Here is a 17612-nt window from a genome sequence, read left to right as displayed (position 1 = left end):
CACACTCACCATAATCATCTAGATCACTGGTGGATCGGGACCATTGGTGGGTCTCAACAGGAGCACTATGGTAAAAGATTAAGAAATGGGTCCCCAAATGCATGTTTGGGTTAAAAGTGGGTCTGAAAAGGTTGAAGATACTGTATCTAAATCACAAAAAACAAGCTATTATATAGTAGAAGGGACCAGTGGCTTCAGATACACCATTAGTGCAAGAAAAAGACTTAGTATCAAGAAAAGTTGTATAAAATATTATCGACAACAAAGATGCAATTTAACAAAAATGTTTTCCATCAGTCTTCAGCACGGTAAACACATGAATGTCAAATCTTGTACATTTCTGATACTTTATTTTCTAGTCCTTCATCCATATCCATGGGGCTTCATGTGATTATTGTACTTTACCAATGCAGTTTCCACAGAAAATGAAGTTAATTTTAATTGTGATTTGTCTCCACTTCTCTGCAGCATTTTGAAGGACATGGTTGGGTTGTTGTTTTTAATGCATTATTCAAATACCACAAAGGCCTCAGATTGTCCACAGAAGATAAACAACTAGTTTATTAGTTCTGGCTCTTCCAGCTCACAAATTGTTCACTGTCTAAATTAGTAAGCACTTTAGTTGGAATGAGTCACTAAAATGTGTTGCCCTAGTCACAAACAAAATAAGTGGCAACTAGAAGAATACAGGACTGGAGTTGAAAGAGTGATACTTTTTTAACAGGGCAATATCTGAATAATTATTAATGATCTAATCTGAGTTTAATCATAGACACACTTAGACAACATATGAAACAAGTGTACTACCTTCCAAGTGTAATTTGGAATAACTGCACTTCAGTTCTATGTGGAAAAGTAAACCAAAACCTAGGGACCCCTGACACTGGATGTCCCATCTCCCATCAACAGAGATCTCACAAGAAAGTGCAACATACCCCAATTCTGAATCCTTCCAACATACAAGCCCCATCCACATATACCACCCAATATGGCAGTCATTCAGCTAGACACTGGCCTGGTTCAAACATAATGCTAAGCCAAGCCATGGCTAAGTGCAAATGAACAGGCATGATGATGTACAGAGAGGAGACCATGACTGCTTCACCTTTCTCAGGCTTCTGCTGCTGGTAGAGTACCAGGAGTTAAGCCCTGGTTTGGCTTAGCATTATGTCTGAGCCCAGGCTCATGCTTTTTATCTCTCCAAGCAAATCATAAGGTTTGTTCTTGGCTTACAACTCATTGTTTGCTTCAGGGAAATAAACTTATGAGCCCAGTTTCACACATAACAGTTAGTCAAACCATGGCGTAACTTTCATGATGTGGCCTGGTCCAAAGCCAGACCCCACAGAGAAGCAGGTCAGAGGCTGCAGAACAATGGATAGCTTGTTGGACATCTCCATTGCTTCCATCCAGTTTTGAGCTTCTTGCCCTACTCCTGAACCACGACTCCTGAGCCCTGTATCTTCTGCTGTGCTTGTATTGTTACTTGCCTGAATAAAGATCTCTCTTGAACTTCCAAGTAAGAGCCCTTTTTGCATGTGTTGGACGAGAGCCAGGAAAACTTCTGTCTTTCCACCAATGTGAACTTCCAGTGTGGGAGGACCAGTGGGCCCAAGAAATAGCAGAAGCAATAGCCATGGAGATAAATAGCAGAAAGGAGGCGGCATGCAAAGTTATTTTGAAAACTCAAGAAATTAAGTAGTGTGCAGTACTACAAAAACATCACCTTAAATTCCACTGCTGTGACTTCATAGTAAAAGGTAAAGGTAAAGGTACCCCTGCCCGTACGGGCCAGTCTTGACAGACTCTGGGGTTGTGCGCCCATCTCACTCAAGAGGCCAGGGGCCAGTGCTGTCTGGAGACACTTCCGGGTCACGTGGCCAGCGTGACAAAGCTGCATCTGGCGAGCCAGAGCCACACACGGAAACGCCGTTTACCTTCCCGCTGGTAAGCGGTCCCTATTTATCTACTTGCACCCGGAGGTGCTTTCGAACTGCTAGGTTGGCAGGCGCTGGGACCAAGCAGCGGGAGCGCACCCCGCCGCAGGGATTCGAACCGCCGACCTTTCGATCGGCAAGTCCTAGGCGCTGAGGCTTTAACCCACAGCGCCACCTGCGTCCCACGGACTTCATAGTAATCCTGTCCAAAAAGAAAAGAGGCTATAATAGTGCCAGCTTCCTAATACTTTATGCTGAGTTTTGGGATTGTTTTAGGGATAGACAAACATTGTGCCCTTCAGATGTTGCTGGACACAAACTCCTGCCAGTCCGAGCCAACATGGCCAGAGGGAAGGGATAATAGGAGTTGTAGTTTAACAACTTCTAGAAGGTGCCTCATTGACTACCCCTGCTCTACTCATATGTGATTGACATAGTCACTAAATATGTGGATGGGATTTGGATCATTGCCACTGGCTGCCCCCAAACTTGATGCTGCGATGCATCTTGCATCACAAACATTTGCCTGTTTAGAGGAACAAGTAAAAAGGAGCTATCTGTATGGGCATTTTATAAGACTAGGGCCCTCATTTGCACAGGGGTCTGAATCATGTGGAACTGTATGTATACAACTGTGCAACAACAACAACAGCAACAACAACAACTTATTTATACCCCGCACATCTGGCTGAGTTTCCCCAGCCACTCTGGGCAGCTTCCAAACAAGTGTTAAAAACAATACAGCATTAAATATTAAAAACTTCCCTGAACAAGGCTGCCTTCAGATGTCTTTTAAAGAGAAGATAGCTGCTTATTTCCTTCACATCTGAAGGGAGGGCGTTCCACAGGGCAGGCGCCACTACTGAGAAGGCCCTCTGTCTGGTTCCCTGTAACCTCACATCTCGCAATGAGGGAACCGCCAGAAGGCCCTCGGCGCTAGATCTCAGTGTCCGGGCTGAACAATGGGGGTGGAGACGCTCCTTCAGGTATACAGGACCGAGGCCGTTTAGGGCTTTAAAGGTGAGCAACAACACTTTGAATTGTGCATGGAAACGTACTGGGAGCCAATGCAGATCGCTCAGGACCGGTGTTATGCGGTCCCAGCGGCCACTCCCAGTCACCAGTCTAGCTGCCGCATTCTGGATTAATTGCGGGTCACCTTCAAAGGTAGCTCCACGTAGAGCGCATTGCAGTAGTCCAAGCGGGAGATAACTAGAGCATGCACCACTCTGGCAAGACAGTTCGCAGGCAGGTAGGGTCTCAGCCTGCATACCAGGTGGAGCTGGTAGACAGCTGCCCTGGACACAGAATTAACCTGTGCCTCCATGGACAGCTGTGAGTCCAAAATGACTCTCAGGCTGTGCACCTGGTCCTTCAGGGGCACAGTTACCCCAGTCAGGACCAGGGAGTCCCCCACACCTGCTTGCCTTCTGTCCCCCCAAAATAGTACTTCTGTCTTGTCAGGATTCAACCTCATATTCGCTATTTTATACACATTCTATTCAATGCACAGATATTTGGGGTTACGTCAGGGCTGGGAATATCAGGGTGGAGTCCTGCCTCTTCCACATTTTTAATGTACATGTGGAGCATGTGTACACATATGAGATTTCATAGCAAATTACACTTGCATATGGAAGATGACACTTTTTTTCAGTCTACAACATTTTTGCAGCCATTGTGTCTACGATGCCCAATTACTGCTTTTCTGAGTCAAAGCCATGGCAGGGAAAATGGTGACTCAATCTGTAGGGGAGATGTGGTAGACAGCAAGGAAGTACTTATATTTTCTGTTTTAGTGGCAGCAGAAGTGAGTGGGAACCAATGATGCAATTCAACTGTGGATTATTTTCTGAACAAACACAATTAGAGTTTTGCGTGATTTAAAAAATGCAGAGAGTAATTATGCTTGCTCACAGAGTTATTACCATTATTTCCTCTGTAGTGAATTATCATTGCAAAGTTAAATTTTGCATGGAATAAACACATCAACTAATTTTCTCTACCTTCTGTTACTACCAGACAGGTTGGACTGTGAAAGAACATCGAGATTAGCACTAGGATTTTAACTCTTCCAGGATTGCAAATCTGCAACTAATCTACAGCATATATTAATATTTTCTGGGGTTAGTGAATTTCAGCCAAAGGGACACACTGCCTTCTGGAAACCCATTTCTTGGGCTGTATGCCACTCTCCAAGAATGTAGGCACCCACATGAGAGCACATGCACACAATAGATTGAAGGCAACTAATGTTTACTCAGAGTAGACCCATTGATATTAATGATATTAGATCCATTCATTTCAATTGGACTACTCTGAATAAATGTTAGTTGACTACAACCGAGTATTTTATTTCAGGCTCATTGATAGGTGGGATGAGGGAAACTTTTGGCTAAGCCTCCCTGCAAATGCAAGCTGTGAAGATCTGCTCAATTCCACCATCTGATTTTACATTCTCTGTGTCTCAGGGCCTTTCCCTGTTCTTGGCCGATAGCGCTTGGCCCATAGCGCTTTGGAATTTGCACTTTGATGTTGTCCTTTCAACTGTGCCAGGGATGACATGATTTCCGTCCCCTTGCTCTAGTGCCATACCATTGTCATTAAGCAGGGGTCAGCAACCTTTTTCAGCCGTGGGCCGGTCCACCATCCCTCAGACCATGTGGTGGGCCGGACTATATTTTGGGGGGAGAAATGAATGAATTCCTATGCCCCACAAATAATCCAGAGATGCATTTTAAATAAAAGGACACATTCTACTCATGTAAAAACACGCTTATTCCTGGACTGTCTGCGGGCCGGATTTAGAAGGCGACTGGGCCGCATCCGGCCCCCGGGCCTTAGGTTGCCTACCCATGGTCATTAAGAGTCACTGTGGAGCAGATCAGAACACTCAGGAAAAAGGAAAGAGTGCTTGGAACTGCTCCGCTTAGAGGGTTTCTTACAATCAAACAATACAACATTTTTGTTAAATAAAAATTGTTAAATGTTTCCTGAGTATTTGGCCATCAACAGCATTCATGAAATATTGGTGCAGACTAGAAGACTCATTCTCATTTCCTAACTCCAGCCTGCTCCTCAGTACTCCTCAGTGCCGCTGGTGATATGACTGGCATATCCAGTTGGGGGTTGGGCAAGCCTATTTAAAAGGCTTGGCAGGCTATACAAGGCCTGCAGGCAGGGGCGAAACTAAGTTTTATTTCACCGACTCTGCCTGCAGGCCAGGAATTCACCGTCCCTGGTGTATATTGTGTATACTCACAATGCACACTAGCTGAAAAATTAGTACTGAGTAAGCTTCAACTTTTGTCTACTCTTATGTTGCCTATGATTTTGGACACTTGCTCAAAAACTAGAGGGGGCATATTTCCAGTAACTTTCTTAGAGCTGATTTCACCTAAGACTTTGCCATGAGGCCCAACACTTTTGGGATGATACTGTACATCAGAGTGGGCCTGCAGGCCTGATGTACTCTGATGTTGTTAGAACAGACAAAAGAAAGTACTTCTTTATGCAGCACATAGTCAAATTATGGAACTCGCTCCCCCAGCATGGCCATCAATTTGGATAGCTTTAAAAGACAATTAGACAAATTGATGGAGAACAGGACTATCAATGGCTACTAGCCATGATGGCTATGATCTACATTCTACCTCCACAATTGGATGCAGCAATTCTTCTGATTGCTAGTTGCTGGAAGACACAGGAGGGGAGAGTGCTCTTGTGCTCATGTTTTACTCCCTGGTTTCCCACAGGCATCTGGTTGGCCACTGTGAGAACAGGATACTGAGCTAGATGGGCAGTTAGCTTGATCCAGCAGGGTGTTCTTACGTTCTTAATACAGTATTTGTTTCCCTTGACTACTACCTTGCTGGTTGGGGATGATGTGCATTAGAATTCAACAACATGGGTGGGTGGGTGACTCTGTTCTCTAGCCCTGCTCTATATAATCTTTGATTCTAGCATGCCTGTAGGCAAGAAGCTATTTGACTACTTCATCACATGCAGAAAATAATTCATTACAACTCCAAATAGATGGAGCAGCAGTATTCTAAACTGCACTTCCTCGTACCTGTGAACAAATATTTGCAGAACTGCCTTGCTATGATCCTGCCTGAATTAGGGCAAGCTATGAGAATATAGTTTGTTCTTTGTTTGTTTTTTTAAAAAATATTTATTTATTAAATTTATATACCGCTCTCCATCTGCAAATCTTAGGGCAGTTCCCAGCATAAAAATACTAGCTAAAAACAGAAAATACAGTGGTACCTCGGGTTAAGAACTTAATTCGTTCTGGAGGTCTGTTCTTAACCTGAAACTGTTCCTGAACCTGAGGTACCACTTTAGCTAATGGGGCCTCCTGCTGCTGCCGCGCCACCGCAGCACGATTTCTGTTCTCATCCTGAAGCAAAGTTCTTAACCCGAGGTACTATTTCTGGGTCTGTAACCTGAAGCGTCTGTAACCTGAGGTACCACTGTACGTAATAAATACAAGAACAAACAAAAAAGTCCACAAACATATTTACACGAATGTCATGCACACTTTTTTGGCCAAATTTTGTCACAAAAATTAGGATGCACATTAGATTTATGGCACATTTAAATTCGCCAGCAAATACTTTTTGGTTTCAAGGTTTTGAAAATTGAGATGTGCATTAGATTTGGTGATGCATTAGATTTGCGTAAATACGGTATATAGAATGTTGAGCAAGCAAAGGCCGGGCGTACAATGAAGGCACCAGCTGAAACTCCCTGGGGAGAGCATTCCTTAAACAGAGAGTTCTCCTGTTGCCACTCTCCAGACCTCTCTTGGAGGAGGCAAACAAGGAAGGGCCTCGCCCCTCAGTTTTGGGGTGGGGGATAAAATTCTGGTGTTATTGCTTTTAGTCGCCATCACAGCCCAAAGGAAAATTTGAGACCACCTGGGTTATTTAAGTGTAAGGATTTCTAGCATCCAATAAAGTAAGCTGATGTATCCCTGATGTAATCTATCACCACTCTCTAAAAAGCTGTTATGTGGGAAGCATGTTGAAAGCATGGCATCATTTTAAAGATTTGTATGGTTGGAAAGAAGGCTCTATGGTTAAGGTTGGCACAAAAGGAACTTCACTCTGGGGATAAATACCAAATTGGGTATGTGTTAATTTGGGCAATAATGGAGTGGGGTTCAGCCACCTTTCTCCCTTGCTGAGTTCCTGATCTGAGGGTGCCTGCTGCTGTTATTGATTTGATTTTTTAAGATCCCACACACCACTGACAGGGAAAACACAACCATACATTTCCCATATAATTTAGTTGGGTCCTAACTGGGGCAGGAGTCATCGAAAGCCAATGCAAGAAATCATTATCGATTCTCAAAAAGCCCTATAGAAGACAAACTGAAAGCGCAGGCCTTAGTAGGTTTACTCAGAAGTCTCACCGAGCTTAATGGGGCATATTGCCGTTGTTTTATTGATTATATTTTAGCTATCATTTATTGTAACTCTTGAGTGGATTTCTGTTTAACTTTTATATGTTGGTATTATTATTTTATACTGTTCTAATGATTGTTGAATGTTACTTTTTTGATGTAGGTTGCCTATTTTAAAGTTATATTTTATTATCACATTTTTGTATTGCATTAGATTGTTATAAGATGTACATTTTTTGTTTCTTCAGCTTGTAAACCGCCTTGAGTATTGTGAGATAGAAAAACGGTATACAAATTTAAAAATGATGCTGATGCTGATGGTATTCCTTGATAAATCTTTTTAGAATTGCAGCCTGGACCATTTTGTTCCTTACAGCTTCTGCCCAGTGAGAGTGGTAGAGCAGTAGGCAGGGAAGCAAACATCAGGCAGAGGCTAAGACAGTGACAGGCAGAACTAACGAATCTAATTCCCTGCAGGGAAACGTGACAGGCAGTGGCACCTTCTGGGCTGCCTGAGGGCAGACGGAAGCCGGTGGGGCAGTAGTGCCCCATTGGCCCTTATGGACCAGCCCTCACTGTTTTAATGAACCAAATAAATGTTTATCCTGCCCCTTCTGCCCCCTCGCTCCCAACCCCGCTGCCCTTTTCTGCAACTCTTGGACTGCAGTCTGCAAGTCAGAGGCTTGGTTGTCCCAAACATCAATTTCTTTTCTCCCTCGCTACCAAATGTTTTCCAGACCACCATTCCCTCAGTAGGGTAGAAAAAGATGGTAATAATCCCCGAGGAAAGCCAGACGTCCCCCGTAGACGTGCATGTCATCTCCCCGCTCCGCCACCCTCCCGCGTTTCACTTACTCACCGACGTGGAACTGAGGCAGAGAAGAACTGACGCGAAAGTTTCCCTTCTCTGGAGAAATGAGCGCCGAGAACTTCCCGAGGCTTCAGCCGGTCTGCAAGCCGGAGAAGGCGCCGGTCCTGTTCCGGCGGGCTCGGAGAGCAGAGGGAGAAAGTCCCGCCGCTCCAAGCGCGAGCAACCTCACCCTCACCCAGCTCTGTTGGCTACGTCTGAACTCCGGCGGCTTCCCCTCCGAGCTCAGTCACTCTTGTGGAGGTTGCTCGCCTCGCGCTTCAATTTTGCGCCGAGTGGGTGGGCGGGGAGCCGTTTCCCCAGAAATGCAAAAGAGCCTTTGGCTGGACCTCAAAGGCTTGGGACCGAGCCAGCTCTATCCTCTTCGGAAAGAAGTCCGGCTTTTTTCCCGCCCCGCGCGAGCTCGAAGCGCCGCTCAAGTGAGCCGCTCGTAAGTGGCTGCCTGGAGCAGAGGAGGGGGCGCCTATATCGCCGCCGCCGCCGGCTGACCAACTCACTCCCACTCTCCGGGGGGATCCTTCCTCGCCGCCTGAGCTGACTGGCCCGAGCTTCACAGCGCCTCCTTCCTTCTCGCGCCTGCCGCCGGCGCCGCACTTTTCTCACCTCTCTCGCGCGCAGGGTTAAAGGATTGAAGCCATGCGCGCTCTTTGGGGCTTCAGGGTGATCCCTCGCCAAACGCGGCTCCTCAGCCGGCCGGCACCCACCAGCATGCAGATATCTTTTCATGCCTACGCCAAACATCCCCGCCCCCAAGGACCATGCAGGCCCCGCGTCATTTTCTGAGGTGATTTCCTTTTGAGGAACCTTTTGGGAGCTCGATGGCGCCTTTCCAGAGGATTCACGCGTGTGTTTTGCGCGCCCGCTCTGACTGCAAGATAGAGGCAGCACTGCCTGGGCTCGGTGTTTGATGAGAAAGGAAGAGTTTCCATGGCCAGACTCCGAGACCAAGTTTCCCTCACGGCACCTGTTGAAGGCTTCCTCCAGTTGTCGAGCACGAGGACTTGCTGCATTTTTACCGTTGGGGAATCTGTGGCATAAACACAGGGCTTTTCCTTGGGGAAGGAGCAGGAAGCGCACGCCAAGCTTCCTCTGGGTCGTCGGGGGATTGGGGCAACGAAAGACCACGTAATTCCCCAGGGAAAACTGGGCAAAAATACAACATAGGCACAGATAAGACTCCTGTACATGGACGTTTTCCTTCTCTACTTGACACATTTTGCTGTGGAAAATACCAGTGTAGCCATTGGGGTGTCGCAGTTCGAGTGTAGAAATTAGACTAATACAGGGGTCAGCAACCTTTTTCAGCTGTGGACCATGTGGTGGGCCAGACTATATTTTGAAAAAATAATAATAATGAATGAATTCCTGTGCCCCACAAATAACCCACAGATGCATTTTAAATAAAAGGACATATTCTACTCATGTAAAAACATGCTGCTTCCCGGACTGTCCGTGGGCCTGATTGAGAAGGTGATTGGGCTGCATCCGATCCCCAGGCCATAGGTTGCCTACCCCTGCTCTAATAATTAGGTGTTGGGCTAAGGCCTGGGATACCAGGGTTCAAATCCTCACTTGGCAATGAAGTTTGCTGGGTGACCACCTCTCTCACTGGGTTCCTTTCACAGGGAGAGCTGCAGCTGCCCAAGGATCTCTTTGGTTCCCTTTTTCCAGGAGTGTGAAGCTCCCATCTGGAAAGTAGTTTGAGAAAGAAAGAAGATGCATGTGGCCTCCAGCATCTCATCGCTGGTCCACTCACTTCTCTACGGTCCTACCTCACCTTCCTCTTTTACTTCTTGCTCAGTGCCGAACCCCTAAAGCAGGCATAGGCAAACTCGGCCCTCCAGATGTTTTCGGACTACAACTCCCATCATCCCTGACCACTGGTCTTGTTAGCTAGGGATGATGGGAGTTGTAGTCCCAAAACATCTGGAGGGCCGTGTTTGCCTATGCCTGCCCTAAAGTGCCATCTTGTGCGTGCACAGGGAATTTATTGCTGCTGCCACCAGGCATTAACTGTGGGGAGGGATCTCAGATGTCATTCCAATTCCCATTGCCGATAATGATGCTCCTTTGGTACTTTGGTCCCTTTGGCAAGGGCCACCGAAAAAGGGCCTTGTGGGCCACCCTGGTTTATATCCCTTTATGCCCAGTGCTGTTTTTTCAAGGGGGTACTCAAGCGTACACAGTACTGGCACCTCTTTTGTTGTTGTTAAAAAGTGTGGCACTTACTGTAACAACTCCATGGTGAGTTGGCCTGAATATAAGCCTCACTTTTTCTCCAAATTCCGACCATGAAAAGTTGAAAGTGTGGCTTATATTTGTGACCTTACGGTATGTAGCCATAAGTGCAGGGCAAAGCGGTGCCCGCCCCGTGCGTAGTCCCCTGTCCTCTCCCCCAAGGCCAGGAAGGGGGAGAGTGAGGAAGGGGGAAGGCCACTGGCAAATGCAGTGCAGCTCCACCCCCTCCCCCAGTATGCAGCCAGGAGCAGCAAGGAATGGAGTGGTATTTTTTCTTCGCCCCACCCTCCAATTTTAAAGGTGCAGCTTATATTTGGGTACGGTTTATATAATATATTCGGGCCAATACAGTATTTTTATAGGGAAAAAGCACTGCTTATGCCAATCCTTTCCTAATCAATCCTCAACACTCTGTTGTTTTATATCCTAACAGTTAGGCGAACCCTTAGGCAATGACTAAATATAATACTTTATTTCCCTTCTCACTTACTGCTCCTGCTGCTGGCAATCTGCCTCCTATGTGACAGCATCTTCTTGTGGCTCCATGGTTTATTTTTTCTCATGGCTGTGAAATCTGCCCCTCAAAAGAATCCCAGGTTGTTTTGTTTGCATGTTATTTCCCCCCTGCTGCCTTACCAGAATCTGCCTGCCTATGCTGCCTGCCCATGCCATGCCTCTCTGCTTGCTGCTGCTCTGCCTGTCTGCATGCCTGCCCACTTTGCTGCTTTGCAAATCAGCCCTGCATCACTCAGGAGACGCATCTCAGTGCCTGCCAGACAAGGGTGTCATCTGTTTTTTTCTGCCTGGAGATAGTTGTGCCTCTAGGGAACTGTTTTTCAAAACCGTCATAGAAGTGAAAGGCCAAACACAGAAGAATTAAGTACTCAACAGTCTTTTTTAAAAAGAAAGAACCTTTTTTGAAGATGGATAGCATAAAACCCCCTGAAGCAACCACTCTGAAATTTGGCAGTCTGAATCCCCTGTTGTAGGGGCTAGCAGGCCTGTAAAATTTCATGCCCCTATGTGGGGGAAAATAAAAAATAAAAATGGCCATTTTACTTTGAAAACATAAAAAATAAAGGTGATTAACATGAAAACACCTGGAGCTACCTGTCTGAAATTTGGAACGGTTAATCCACTCTGTAGGGGCTACCATATCTGCAGATTCCATTTGTGATAAAATGAGAAAGCTGGGAGTGCTTTGGCTTTCCACTGGAAATCAATGGGATTTTTGAGATCTGTATTTTCTGGGGCATGATCTGGATTGGGCATGATCTGGATCAGTAAATCAGGGCCATAAATCGGGTTGGGTGGGCATCCACAGCCAATATTAATGCTCGTCTTTACTGCTGTGCCCCAAAACTTGTTAGTGTAAGGAGCCATCTCATATAAGGAAACAAAGGTTAATGCAATTAAAACAAATTCAAATTACATTGCTCCCGGAAATGATAAGCTGGCTCAAATTGCATGCAACCTGTGCAATGCAATGAGAGTGATTTATCCTCTGATTAAGAAATATATTCCTTCATGCCTGAGCTATCTTGTCTTTCATGGTGAAGACTGAAACTAGCAAAGTTTTTTAAATTTAAATAATGGCAGCAACAACAAAAGAATTTAATTTTGTTATGGTTTGGGATGAATTAATCCTGTCATGACTGATCTGAAAGATCATAGAATCATAGAACTGTATAGCTGGAAGGGATACTGAGGGTCATCTAGTCTAAGGTTACCAGATTTTTCCCCCAATGAATCCGGGGACACTTTTCAACTCCAATGGATTTTGTATGGGGACTGATTTGTAAATCCAGGGACTGTCCCCGGGAAACAGGGACGTCTGGGAACCTTAATCTAGTCCACCTATGCCCACAACCAACTTGAGTCACCAACCTTTAACAAGTTAGATGTCTGCTGCATATCTATCTATTATCCTGGAGTTTAAATTGTTTTGAAACCTTTCTGTCTTCTGATTTGTCGGTAAGACAGCTCATCTTCTCTCTTCCCATTGGAAGTTGTAGGGGTAGCAACAATATCACGTCCAGGCTTCATGTTGGGGGGGCAGGCTTCATGTTGTGGGGGGCAGAACCTCAGTTTGTTAAGCATTTTTATTGATTTACTTGATTGGGGGGCAGCTGCCCCCTTGCCTTCGCTTGGCTATGCCCATGGGGTGGTATCAGAGGCAGATTTAGGGGAGCGCAGCCAATTCAGTTGCACTGGGCGCAGAACCTCAAGGGCACTGTTGGGGATGCCACAGCTATGATTTAGAATGGAGGGTACCGCTGAAATTTGAGACCCCAAGGCCACCACTGGTGGTGTGCAACAGTATAGACGGGCCAGTGATCTGACTTGGTATTATGGTAGTTTTCTATGTTCCTGTACAGTTTCTCTTCTTCTAACAGCTATAGGAATTCTATTCCAACCCATGTTGTGTGTATGTAAGCAGACAACTGCCATTCTAATACAGTGGTACCTTGGGCTAAGTACTCGGAGCAGGACTCAGCAGAATAATCAGGAAGGCTTTCAAACACAGCAGACTACTTCCCATGATGTGAAATAAATGAAGTAATGCATATCAACTTCTGAAAAGGGCCCCTATATTATTACTATTACAGTGGTACCTCGGGATAAGTACTTAATTCGTTCTGGAGGTCCGTTCATAACCTGAAACTGTTCTTAACCTGAAGCACCACTTTAGCTAATGGGGCCTCCTGCTGCCGCTGCACTGCCAGGACACGATTTCTGTTCTTATCCTGAAGCAAAGTTCTTAACCTGAAGCACTATTTCTGGGTTAGCCGACTCTGTAACCTGAAGCATATCTAACCTGAAGCATATGTAACCCGAGGTTCCACTGTATTCTCAATGCATGAAGATAAAGGCATGTCTGAGGAACTGAGAGTGGCCTCTATAGCTTTGATGTACACATGTTTAAGTATTCATGAAACCTAAATAATATCTTCACCCCATATTTATTGGACCATTCATTTAGCTCACATTCAAAGCCTCTTGAAATCATGAGATTTGTTTAAAATAGCCAAACACACTTTTAGCCCCCATCTGCTTGATTTTTGAATTCTTGATAGATCTCAGCATGGAACAGTTAAAATAATTGGGTTGAAGATTGCTGGAACCTCTCTAGTTAGTTAGTTAATTAATTAATCAATCAAGGAGGTGTGAAATGCTTAACTTATAGAAGAGCCAGAGTGATTGGGATAATTGTGAATTACAGGGTCGAAAGCTATAAAGAAGTTCTGTGGGAATCTTAATAATAATGTTTAATAAAATGCAGAGGAGGGGGCATGACTTTTTGTGCCCATGGATTTGTGGCTGAGGAAAATGCAAAGTTAACTCATGATGTAGAATAAAGCTGCTTCTGGAAAACTGAAAATGAAAGAAGATGCTAGATTTCAGATCTGGCAAGTGTGAAAATATATAATTGAGATACACTGTAGCTTAATATATGTAAGCAACTAGTGTCCCTTTCAGTGTGTTTTCTTTGGTATGCCCAAACTATATTTGAAACAGTCAATATTTTCCTTATACTTTACTTTAAACATGAAAGATACTTACAGTGGTACCTCGGATTAAGAACTTAATTCGTTCTGGAGGTCCATTCTTAACCTGAAATTGTTCTTAACCTGAGGTACCACTTTAGCTAATGGGGCCTCCTGCTGCTGCCGCACAATTTCTGTTCTCATCCTGAAGCAAAGTTTGTAACCCGAGGTACTTCTGGGTTAGCAGAGTCTGTAACCTGAAGCGTCTGTAACCTGAAGCGTCTGTAACCTGAGGTACCACTGTATATGCAAGCTAGTACATTGTATTATAAGATTCACGCTAAATACCAATGTGAGCTTAAAGTGGAAACAGATCACCAACATGATTATAAAAGTTTATCCAGCTGGTTCTCTTTTAGAAATGCAAGATGTTGAATTATATATATGCCAATTTTGCATTTGAATTATAACCAAATTTCTGATTTCTAAGGAGTGCTGACCTTCCTATAATGAAAACTGTGGCTAATAAGGTTTTGCAATAGTATTTCATACATAACAGTTATTTGACCAACTGCTTTCCCTTTTAACAACAGAAGTATTAATCATAGAACCACAGAATTGTAGATTTGGAAGGGACCCCGAGGGCCATCTAGTCCAAACCCCTGCAATGCAGGAATCTCAGCTAAAGCACCCATGATCATCCAACCTCTGCTTAAAAACCTCAAAAGAAGGAGAGTGCACCTCCTCCTGAGGGAGTCTGTTTCACTGTTGAGCAGCTCTTACTGTCAGAACGTTCTTCCTGATGTTTAGAATTTTAACAACAACAACAACAACAACAACAACAACAACAACAATAATAATAATAATAATAATAATAATAATATATTATTTATACCCCACCCATCTGGCTGAGTTTCCCCAGCCACTCTGGGCGGCTCCCAATCTAGTATTTAAAAATGATACAGCATTAAATATTAAAAACTTCCCTGAACAGGGCTGCCTTCAGATGTCTTTTAAAGATAGAATAGCTACTTATTTCCTTCACATCTGAAGGGAGGGTGTTCCACAGGGTGGGCACCACTACCGAGAAGGCCCTCTGTCTGGTTCCCTGTAACCTTACTTCTCGCAATGAGGGAACCACCAGAAGGCCCTCGGCGCTGGATCTCAGTGTCCGGGCTGAGCGATGGGGGTGGAGATGCTCCTTCAGTAGTACATATTGCTAGCAAAACGATTGTGAACATTTCTCCCTAGTGTTTTTTAAATCTATTGGAGAAGCACTGTTCAGGGTTCCATCTTTTGTGGCTGTAAGATTCCAACCCATTCACTAGGAGCAGGGCCTTTTCAGTTGTTGCCTTCTGTATTGTAGAATGCCCTCATCCAGGTTCATTTGACCATACCTTACTTTTGGAGACAGGTAAAAATATGTTTATCCTGCAGACTTTTAAAAACAGACACGCAAAAGTCTCCTGCTTACTGATAGCCACTGAGGATCAAACTAGCAGCTGTTATTGTTGAATTGTTTCCAGCTTCGCTAAGATTTATTTCCTTGAATTGATTGTACCCGTTTTTAATGTTGTGAACTGCTTTATAAATTATAAAGCTTTATACAAACATGGTAAATAAATTACAGTTCCAAAACAATTCAAAAAATGCACATTTTTCTGGAAACAGATGTGCAAGTAGTCCATTCTAAACATATTTTTGACCAAATAAAGACTGCTAAAATCCTCACCAAAGCAATATTTTTTCCAACAAATGGTTGACATGATTTTGCATGAATCACCATCAGTTTCCCCTTATTCAGGTAAGCCCTTATTCAGGCATGATAGTCATAAAGGGGCAGCATGAGTAAAGAAGTGCTGTTGGTTTGTGTCTGTTCTTCTGTTAGCTCCACCCCTCCCATCATGCTTCTTCTGGTTTCCCCATAGTTTTGTTGTTGTTTTCATTGCCATCATCACTGATTTATTAATCACCTAAACAACTGTCTCAAGGCGATCTAATTAAAAATAATTAAAAACATTAAAAACAGCAAGTACATTTAAAAATAAGGCTAAACTTCTAGTAAAGTAGATACTTGTGGTAAAAGTCCATTTATCCAGCTGGGAAAGCCTGTTTGAACAAAAAATGTCCTCAATTATTTCTGGAAAGTGCAGATAGCAGGCTGCCCACACTAAAAGCCCTGTTTCAAATTGCTACAGAGGAGGCTTATGAGACCTTTGAAACGTGCAGGAGAAACCAGCCTGCCGTCTGCCGTGATCTATTGGGTGCAGAATGGACAAGGTGGTCTTTTAAGTAATCTAGCACTGAGTTTATAAGTTAGTACCCACACTTTGAAGCCATTGGGAGCAATCATTAGGAGTTTCTGAGGAAGGTGTCATCAGTACACTAATGGTACCCAACTCTATTTCTCTGTAATATCTGAACTAGGAATGGCTGAGAAGGCCCTAGACTGTTGGATGGATGCAATTGTGGGCTTGATGAGGGCTACCGGTAATTCTGTTCTGTGACCTTATGACAGTGTTGTTTGGGAACTTGATTGTCTGAATGGTTTTAGGAAAGAAGAAGGCCCTGATGTTCATGCATTCTCTTATTTGGTATTCCCCCCCCCCCCCCCATCTTCACTGTTCTAAAAACTTGCAGATCTGGCTGAAATTCTAGTAAGACGCGACAAGAGTAGGAATCATTAGTCATCTGCACTCTCTTTCCTTGCCATATTGGGTAACATCTAACACATGGTGAGGAATATCTTTTAAATGTTGCTGAATTCCAACTCCCAATAGCGCTACCCAGCATGGCCAATATTCAGTGATGGTGTGAGTTTAGTCCATCTGACCTGTTCACATCTGAGCCACTTCTACTTACTGGAAAGGGGCGGGACGAGGTGATGAGGAGGTCACTGTGGTGCAATTGCTCTAGTGGAGCCAATTCATAGATGCTCATATGAACTAGGGATGGACAAATCTGTCAATTTCAGTTTCTCTGTTTCTTCTTTTCCAGTCTTATGTTCAGTTCCCCACATTTCCACATCTGTTCCACATTTCTTCCAAAAAAAGTCCACATGAATTTTCATCAGCAAATTTTTTCTAATATACACAGTTTTGTCTAATAAATACATTTGGGGAAAACAAAATTATTTTCTCTATGCATTTTTATGTACACTTTACACTAGCATATGTATATATCCCCCCCTCCCCGCATTACTGCCCTGATAGATAGCCACTCTGATGCAAGGCATGTCATACTGACTAGCTACTCTATAAAACTTTTAAAATAACAGCAGGTTTATTCTGAATGTCATTTTATTGTTGTTGTTTCTTATGCCACCTTGTTATGTATGATAGGAGCTACAGAAATATTACCAATCAATCAATGGCTGAATAATGTCTTGAATAATTGAGCACCCTTTGACCTGCAGGAGGAGAGAGAACCATCATACATAAACTAGATATCCAAATGGATGGTTCTGCTGGCAGCAGATATAACTCTAGTTTAAAGTACAGGCTGAGATTCTCTGAGAGCTTTGATGCTTGTCCCAATTTCTTATCACTCATTCTGAAGCAGTGGAGAGCCCTTTGCCTTGTCTCCATGGTCACAGGCCAGAAATCTGCCAGGTTGGGACAAGAACAGGCCTCATCTACCTCTTGTTTAGCAGACAATGTTTACTTAAATTT

General features: G+C 44.1%; 1 protein-coding gene across 5 annotated transcripts in view; it reads right to left on the bottom strand.

Moving 5' to 3' along the window:
* HRH1 (histamine receptor H1) overlaps positions 1-17612 on the bottom strand; it is an 87273-nt gene that overhangs the window by 18122 nt on the left and 51539 nt on the right. For 3 of the 5 annotated variants that reach the window (XR_014561210.1, XM_083726820.1, XM_083726822.1), the window contains exon 1: positions 8207-9313. The exons of 1 other annotated variant lie outside the window; for it this stretch is intronic. The gene's annotated coding sequence lies outside the window, so the exon portion shown is untranslated. Of the gene's footprint in view, positions 1-8206; positions 9314-17612 lie in introns of those variants that run through there. One more of the 5 variants, XM_083726823.1, reaches the window with a different exon arrangement.

Source organism: Podarcis gaigeae (genome assembly GCF_964106915.1).
Source record: "Podarcis gaigeae genome assembly, chromosome: 2".
Lineage (NCBI taxonomy): Eukaryota > Metazoa > Chordata > Lepidosauria > Squamata > Lacertidae > Podarcis > Podarcis gaigeae.
This window is presented reverse-complemented; position numbering and strand designations above follow the sequence as displayed.